We start from the raw sequence: 9,939 nt of genomic DNA, 5'->3' as shown, positions 1-9,939 counted from the left end.
GCATTTCGATCAGAGCCTTGATCTTGGAAGGGTCTATTTCTATACCTTGTTGGCTAACGACGTATCCCAGGAGTTTGCCAGATGTTACTCCGAATGCGCATTTCTGAGGATTGAGCCTCAGGTTGTACTTTCGTAGCCTTGCGAAAAATTTGCGAAGGTTCGCAATATGCCCCTCTCTTTCCTTAGACTTGACAATCATGTCGTCTACGTATACTTTAACTTCTTTGTGCATCATGTCATGCAAGAGTGTAGTTGCGGTGCGTTGATATGTAGCTCCGGCGTTGATTAAACCAAACGGCATGACCGTATAGCAATAGGTTCCCCATTGAGTGACAAAGGCGGTCTTATGCATGTCTTCTATGGCCATCTTGATTTGGTTATAACCCGCATATCCATCCATGAAGGATAGTAATGCTTGGTCTGCAGTATTGTCCACCAATATGTCGATATGTGGTAGAGGGAAGTCATCATTAGGACTTGCTTTGTTTAAGTCCCTAAAATCAACACAAACATGGATTCTCCCATCCTTTTTGGGTACAGGTACTATGTTGGCTACCCAGTCAGAATACTCGGAAACTTTGATGAACCCGGCTTTGAATTGCTTATCAACTTCTTCCTTAATCTTGAGAGCCCACTCCGTTCTCATTCGACGAAGCTTTTTTTTTACAGGTTTAAAACCTGGCTTAATCGGGATTCTATGTTCGGCGATATCCCTGTCGATCCCTGGCATGTCTTTGTAGGACCAAGCGAAAACGTCTTTGAACTCGTTCAGGAGATCTATGAAACTGGCCCTTTCGGTAGAGCTCAAGGTAGTCCCTATCCTAAGTTCTTGGGGTTCTAGTTCGGTTCCTACATTGATGGGTTCGGTATTCTCTATTACTGGTCCCCCTTCCCCTTCCTGTAGTATTTCTTTGGCTACGTAGGGAGGTATTTCGATTGAGTCTGGGTCTTGGTCATCCTCAGTATCATCGTAAACAGAATTGCACTCAAGATAACACAAAGAGTAAGCAGAACCTGATTTATTCATATTAAAGTTTGAGAAAAGTTGAAACAAAGAAGCCATCGATCCGTGGTCGGTGGCGGCAAAGGGACGATGGTTGGGACATTTCCCGAACTCACGAACTACTCGAGGCTAAGCTAGGAGAAACAAGGGGAATGGGGATGACGACAGGAGGAAACTCCCTAGTGACTTCTCTAGACTCCGACTCTGACTCCGACTCCGACTCGAACTCATCGTCTTCTGATTCTCCTTTGAACATCTCTCCTTCTCCAGTGGTGAGCTTGAAGAGTCTTCCTTGATTGTTGGTCCATTTGATTGATTTTCTCCATCCTTTCTGCTGGCTCGCGTTAGTTTCTGTGCCCAGTGTGACAATGATTTCATCTATGATGCTTTCGGCGCTCTTTATTAAGGGAAGATCCTGGAGGTAGACATCTTCCTCGCTTTCCGTCCATATCCCATTGATTACCTTCTCTTTTGGGGAGATAAGATGTGAGCAATCTAAGGTAGATTCGTCACTTGTGATCACTAGAATCCCAAGAGGGTTCTGAGTGTTGTTGGGTTTGCCTCCCGGAGGTATTGGTAGTCGGCCATCTTCAATCATGTCTTGAAGCACGTTTTTCAATTTGTAGCATTTTTCTGTGTCATGCCCCTTACCGCTATGGTATTCACAGTACAAGTTCTCGTCCCAGGATTTGGATTTCTTTTCAGGTTCGGGCGTATGTCCTATGGGTTGGAGTTTGCCTCGTTTCATTAACCTCTTAAGAGCGTTGGAGTAAGTATCCTCAAGATTTGTGAATTTCCTTGGTGGGGTACTTTTCTTGGATGGCTCGAGAAGGTTAACCTCATCGGTCTTGCTAGTAGAGCCGTATGAACGACTTGTTGAGCCTTGATATCCTCGACCTACCGTTTTGGACAAGAGCCCTTTACGGATGTCATCTTCAATCCTTGTTCCTAGTACAGTTAAGTCCTTGAAACTTTTGATGTTTTGGTATCTCAAATGGTCGGCATAAATGGGTTTGAGATTATCCACGAACTTCTCCACAAGGGTGGCCTCATCCGGGCGTTCAACTAGTTGGGTACTAGTCTTCCTCCACCTAATTAGGAAGTCGGTGAATCCTTCTTTGTCATTTTGGGTAAGAACCTCTAGAGTGCGCATGTTAACTTGAATCTCGGCATTATCCGCATATTGCTTGGCAAACTCGATCGCGGCATCTTCCCAAGTAGCGATCTTCTTGTGGTCTAAAGAGTAAAACCATTGTTTTGGGATGGTGTCAAGAGATGAAGGAAAGATCCTTAAGAACATCTCGGGTTTGATGCCTTTGATAGACATGTAATCCTTGAAGGCACGAATGTGGTTCAAAGGGTTTTCGTGCCCCTTGAATTTGGGGATATCTGTCATATTGAAATTAGTTGGCAATTTGGAATTGACGGCCTCATACTTGCGATTGTTTTCCCTATAAATGTCATCCCCTTTTAGGTACATCAATTGCTCCTCTAAGTATTGGAGTCTTTTCTCGGCTACAGTCATTCCCATGGGAGGGGTTTCATCCCTGAAGTCGTTCACGAAGTCATCAACTACTTCACTTTCATGAGGAAGCAACCTCCCCTCCACGACATAGATCCGGCCCTCGATGGTCTCAAGGCGATCATGGACTTGGTCGTGGGTAACTTGGATTTGGGCTAGCGCGGCTAGGATTCGATCATTACCATCTTGAAGTTGGTGGATGTTTGTCTCGCTGGATCCAGGCATCTTGAAAACTGGATGAGAGATCGACGACGAATCAAAACACGATCGACCATTCTTACACACTTGCTAAAAGAAGAAATGTTTTGACTCGTGAAGTGGGTGTGTGCCACTTGTGTTGAGTGAGTTTTGAAGAAAGGACGAAATTTTAAAAATGTGTATCCTAGTCAACTATAGTGTAGTTGTAGGAGTGGACTCAAAGTGAGGTTTTGAAATGGGCTTGGGCCCGAATTTTGACAAACGGACAGAGTTTTGACTGGGTTTTGCGCTAATCAATGGCCTATTTCGAAATATTTATTTAAAAAGGGTTTTGATTTTTGCAAAATCGTCATGGTTTCGTTTAGAAATGGTGATCACGTAAGGTACAAACATTCATACAAGCATTATAACGGGATGCTGAGTGCATTTAAAAGGGTTTTGGTTTAAAGGGTGGGTTGCCATACCGAACCATCAAACCCGAAGTCTGTGGAGAGGCTCGTACCAAACAAAAGTAAGGCCGATTCCTAGTCCATTTCCTCAATTAGTGAAGGCCCTTGATACAAACAAGAGTAAGCATCATGGTATGGATGACGTCAATCGCTAACCATCCTTAGGCCAAAATAAGAATTAGGACCGTTTACACGGGACGATTGGTCGAATGGGTTGGGTTGGGCCTAGGAAGGCCGAATAAACGATCTGGGAAGACCGAGTTATGAAAACCGACAATTGTCTTGTACAAACTATTCCCTAACCTTGTTCAAGTTTCACCCTTGGCTACACGTAAGTGTATTATCCCCAGCGGAGTCGCCAAACTGTGGACAGCGGGGGCCCACGGGGGCGCTTGGGAGAGAGAGACACCAATTTTTATGGGAAATTGGAACCGTTCGAATACCTCGTGTCATGTCAAGACACAAAGTATAGACATGAACACCAAGAACTCGTTACCCTTAGCATTCTATGTCTAGAATGACTCTCGTGGATGCCAATGAACACGGATGTTCACAGAGATCTGGAGTAAGGGGTGAGGGTACGTATTAGGAAGCTCTTTTGATCGAACACCTAATCCCGCCCGCCTCGATAGCGGCCTCTACTAATGATTAGGGAAGTTATTTATACTCGATATATCGTCGATTATATGCATGCAATGCAACATCCAAGTTTTGATCCTAGCATGTGAAGAATTAGGCTAAGTCGGTGAACAATTAATTTAGCATACAATTAATGTCAATGTAGGAATTAAGGTTCAATTACATGTGAAAACATACAAGTGATACAAAGCAATAAATATACAATAAAGGAAAAAAAATACAATAATGAAAATTACAATAGTTACAATGGGAGTTGGCGATTTATGTCGAAAATACCTTTAAAACGGATAATTTGAGAAAAAGAATAAAAGAATAAATTAACGAACAGATCAGTAGGCGATAATACGATTAATAGTTAATTATACGTAGGCTAAATAACTAAGTCAAGGCAAAACGGGAATTCATAGACATAATTCAACCCGGAACAGGCGCAGCAGAGCTGCGTCCTTTGGAATAGGCGCAGCAGTTGCTGCGTCTATTCCTGACCTGAATTCTGGCTGTGAAGCCGGAATTGCGTGTTGTTATTACTCGTTGGTAAATTTGATGATTGATTAAATTATTTACTTGGATGAAAGTGATTAATAGGTTATTTACATGTGAATGATGGTCATGAAAGCAACAAAACATGGATAAGACGGAGTTATTTACAAGATTAAACGATTAATTAATGGATTAAACAAATTAACTAATTAATTAGGTTAAATATGATGGATTAACGACAAATTATTGACGAGTATGACAATAGACAGATGCAAATATATCAAAGGTTGAATTCCAGAAACCCGATATGAACAAATCGAATTCCTACAACCCGGATTGAATTTATGACGAAAACCCGCAAATATGAATTACTTGGGATTTAAGTCGGATTAAATGATGAATTAAAACGTGTTAATGATGAATAAATAATATACATGTGAATTAATATGCTATTATAACGAAGAATTAAAGGAAACAAACGAAAACAAATAAGAGTTGACGAATTACAGAGGACGAAGGAAGAAGAAAGGAAGCGAGGCTGCGCGGCCTCACGAAGAGGCGGCGGAAGCTGCGCTCCTTCAAGAGGCGCGACGATTGTCGTCCTTTCTCGACGGTTTGTCTTCTGGAAATCCGTGAAAAGAGGTTTTAAAGCATGGTTTTAGAAATCGGTTTTAAGAGATGTTTTCGACATAAACCTTACATTAATGATACAATAAAATAAAATACAATAAATAAATAAGGATTTACACCCTCAGACTTACATGTTTGACGAAACGAGATGAACTAAGTTATCGATTAGTGATGCTCGACTCGAACTATAACGCAAATATGAAAGTGCCCACGTAAGAGAAAAACGAATAGATTAATTAAGTTGATTGATGTGGAGTTGGTCAATTTGGTCGGTCATGCAAACGAGGTTGGTACTCAGAAAGATCCAAGCTTACGTGGTCGAATGTTCAAGCACGTAGGCGCCAAAAAGTAAGAACAAGGTCTAGAATGCAAAGGGAGAAGAGAAGGGCGGACACTCGCATGAGAAATATGAGGAGCGAAGGCTCCTATTTATACTAATCACGTGAAGGAATAGGGTTTCGGAGAGTCTTTGGAAGTGAATCTCGGAAAGATATGAAAAAGATACGAGAAATACGCAGAAAATGACCTGGGAAGAGGCGCAGCAGCCACTGCGTCTCTTAGAAGAGGCGCAACACCTGCTGCGTCTGTTCCCAAGTGGTTTCCTCCTGCGAAAGAAAGATTTCCGTGTTTAAATTATGGAATAAAGGAATAATTCGGTTTTCCTTAATATTTTGTGTGAATATTACGGGAAATTATTTACCAAAGAATAAAGATTGTGAAATATTTATAAAATATGGAATAGAAATATCCGGAACATTCCAAAACATTCTGACTCGGGATTTAACGGCTATTAGAAAATGAAAACGGTTTTAGGCCCGGACTCCAAATGTACTCTAATTACTGTCAAAACGACCGTATCGGCACGTAGATGACAACTAAGAGGTAGATATTAATGTTTGAGCAATCACTTGACGACGAACTTACGAACTATCACAAATCGTTCCGCGTACCAAACATGCGGCCCAATCATCACCGGGTGGTTTGCGGGAGGTGTAGAAATGAGGTATCTACAGAATGAACTTGGTGCGCATTTCGAGGCCTGAAAGACAATTTTAAGAAGAATTAGAAGCCAAGTACCAGCTACAGTGGTCGATCGACCGGTGCCTATGGTCGATCGACCGAGCTCGACTTACAGAGCTTCTTTTCGGTGCATCGATCGATCGACCGGTCCACACGTGGTCGATCGATCGAGAGCTCTGAGCGATCTTGATTAAAGATATAGAACGAGAAATCAAAGCCCAAGCGATATTAGGTTTAGGAATAAAGTTACGTTATATTCCTATATAACGTAACCTGACATTAAGCTTTAATATTCAGTTTTTATTCAGTTCTTGGAGAAATAATTAGGGTTCTTATCAAGTTTGTTTTAGGGCATAATCATTCGATAGTCATTCAATACAATTTTCGTTCGTGCTTTTGATCTTATTCTTGCAATTCTTCTCTTTGGTATTCCTTTGTTCCATAATTTCGGTTTTATTGCTTTATTTCGTTAAGTAGCTAGAATTGATAGATTAGTCTCCCGAAGCCATAGTTATCGTTTATGCTAGTCTTTTTGTTAGTTAATTTAAGCATGAATTCAGTAGTTGATTTCGTTAATCTTGTTGTTGTTTTTACCAATATCATGAGTAGCTAAATTATTCGTGCTAGGATGTAGGGAATCTGTAGATTAGGCGGCATTAGAATTAGGAAGATCTGAAATCGCGGCCGATCGATCATGGTACCACTGTCGATCGACTGCCACGTGAGTTGTGTTTTGTTTTAATTGATTTAAATTGCTTACTTTGACGAATCGAGTGCACGCGACTAGTTGAACGCTTAGGAAATAACTGACCCATTAGATCGAAAGATAGGGGAAGTTGTTAGACTACCAATTAAAATGACTAAACTATGCTAAGATCGAAAGATAGGTAAAGTTTAGATTTTTAGTCACTTTTCAGGACGAGAGTCAGTATTAGTGATATTAGGGACCTGTAGCGAGATCGAAAGATGCTACTTGTTAAGAATGGACCGAGAGGACTTCTTAGTTTCCCGTTTCACGTGATTGTTTCAGACCTACTTAGTATCTTTGCTTGAAACTACAGTGAACCGACCATCTTAGTACCCTTTTTATATTTGATTTTATACATTTCTTTAGTTTATTGCTCATTAGTTATAGACCAATTCAAACAACCCCCACACACTGTTACCTTAAGACTAAAATCAGACAGCTAACAATTGCATCTGCCTCTCTGTGGTTCGACCCGACTGCCATTAGCTATAGTAGTAGTTGGAATTATAAATTTTTTTTTTGGTGCACACAACGACAGGCATCAAATTTTGGCGCCGTTGCCGGGGAGGCAATTGTTTAAATTTTTAGTTGTTCTATTTTTAGTCTTTCTCTTAGTTTAAGGGACATCTGTTCCTTAAACTATTCTCATATTCTTTCTGTAGTTTCTTCTTATGCGCAGGTCACAGGGTGGTGAATTACTACCGTTCAATCCTGAGATTGAGAAATCCTTGCGTGAGTTGAGACGATCATCTAGAGTATTGCCGACAGACGAAGAGCTGAGTACTCTGTCTAGTTACTACGAGAACGCACTATTTGAGGAGGATCCACCTTCATCTCCCGTTTCCACTTCTTCAGCTGAGACCGTCACATCTCCAGACATGGCTGAAGAAGCAAGTATAGCCAGTCACTCGGAGCCGACAGCTGCGAATCTTTATAAGGGATTCGCATTACCAGGGACGGACAGAAAATTCGAGCCGAAGCCGTACTATATTAACTTGGTTGAGAGAAACCGATTCGGGGGAGCTGCAAATGAAGATGCAGCCAAACATATGGAGACATTCATTGATTACTGCTGTTCCATACCCCTGCCAGCAGGTGTGACTCCGGACCAAGTAAAGGAGACTATGTTTATATTCTCTCTTCGTGATGCTGCAAGGGAGTTGTACCGTGACCTGGATCGAGCTGCTAATGGGATAACTGACTGGAATTCGTTGGCCTTAGCGTTTTACAAGAAATATTTCTCTACCTCGAAGACAAATGCCATTAGAGCTCAGATCACGAGCTTTAAACAGGGTCCCGATGAGAATTTTAATGAGGCATGGGTCCGTTTCAAGAAGCTGGTGCGAACTATTCCGCACCATGGGTTCGAAAAATGGAGCCTATGTAATTGTAATCAATTTTATAATGGGCTCTATGACGATCAGAGGGCTATCCTGGATGCGGCAGCTAGTGGCATGTTCCAGGAGAATGTGGGAGAGACTAAGGGGTGGAAAATTATTGATGATTTGGCCACCCATAAAGCTGAGTATGGGAATTCCAGGGGAAATCAAAGGAGGAGTGTTGAATCCCCTTCTGTAGCTGCATTAGAGGCTCTCACGGCGAGATTTGATAAATACGAATTGGGAGGAGCTTCAAAAGGAGGGATCTATCATGTGAATGCTGTTTCAGACGGTCCTTTCTTCTGCAAGAGATGTGGAGGAGAAGGACATGTTTCAGACAATTTTCCTAATCCCTATGAGTCTTGTGCTGCCTTTCAACATTATAGGCAGACAAACACTTACTTTGAGCCGAATGTCCATCCGAACTTGAGGTGGACTAGCCAAAATGTCTTAAATCCAACTCCACCTCCACAGCAGCAGCAGCAACAGAATTATGTGCCCCCTCATAAGCAGCAGCAGCCGTACCAAAAGCCTCCGTATATCCCACAGCAGCAACAGCAGTCCCAAAATTCCGATCTTGCTGAGTTGAAGAATTTGTTGCAAAAGGAGTCCCAAGCTAGAGAAGCCGGGATGAAAATGCTAGAGAGCCAAATTGCTCAATTGGCTAGCAAGAGTGCAGCAAGAGCTCCGGGTCATTTACCATCGCAGACGGATCAAAAAGAGACCCTTAATGCTATCACTTTGAGGAGCGGGTCTACACTCGATGGGCCCGCTATGGTCGAGGACATTGCGGAAAAAGTTGAGGCGGAACCGAGTCAAAAGAAAGCTGGAACGAACAGTGGAAAGAAAAAGGCGATTACCAGGTATATCAGTCGATCGACTGATATACCCAGTCGATCGACCAGTCCGCGACAAACAGTAGCTTCTGGTCCTGTAGAAGTCGGTCGATCGACTGACAGCGCTGCTGATATCGAGCCTTTTCGTCCTACAATGCCTAATAACTTGAGGGACCACTTGTTTCGGGGTACGACGACTCCGACAATATTGAGGCAAGACCCGAGCGTTGATGGGTCAGTCCCGGTTCCAAAGTATGACCCGATGTCGGTTAATGGTTCACATTTGAGAAGGTCCGAAGAGGGCTCGAGCTTCAACAAGGAGAAGGTAGTGGATTTTCAGCCTAAATCCACCGACGCCGGCATGAAAGATTTAGAGGAGAGGGCTAAGTTACTTCTTACAGCCCCTTATCCGGAGAGATTGGTGCCGACGAAGGAACAAGTATCGTTTAATAAATTTGAAAATGTTATTCGTAGCTTAAACGTACAAGTTCCTTTCCTTGAATTAGTTAATCAAGTGCCTGCTTACACCAAATTCATGAAGCAGCTTTTGTCCAAAAAGTGGTCACTTGATAATGTGCAAATTGTCGCACTAACTGAGGAGTCTTGTTCTTATTTGACCCATACTGCACCACATAAGTTAGCTGACCCAGGTAGCTTTTCCGTTCCATGTAATATTGGTACCTTCTCAATTGAGAAGGCATTATGTGACCTAGGAGCCAGCATTAGCGTCATGCCTTTGAGTCTAGCTAGAAAATTAAAATTGACTAGGTTTGCAGTAACTAGCATGATAGTACAGATGGCTGATCGTGCTACTGTCCAGCCTATAGGAGTCTTAGAGGACATTCCTGTGCAAATAGGAAAGTTTTTCTTCCCTGTTGACTTCGTTGTACTTGATATACCCGAGGATGCTCATATTCCTATCATTTTGGGTAGACCATTTCTGCACACTGCTGGTGCAGTTATAGATGTAGGTTCAGGGACTTTGACATTTAAAGTAGGGAAACAGTCCATCGTTTTTGCCCAGCCTACTAAGAA

The sequence above is a fragment of the Silene latifolia genome, chromosome 6 (assembly GCF_048544455.1).
Source record: "Silene latifolia isolate original U9 population chromosome 6, ASM4854445v1, whole genome shotgun sequence".
Lineage (NCBI taxonomy): Eukaryota > Viridiplantae > Streptophyta > Magnoliopsida > Caryophyllales > Caryophyllaceae > Silene > Silene latifolia.
The sequence above is the reverse complement of the archived record's forward strand: the minus strand, read 5'-3'. Positions refer to the sequence as shown.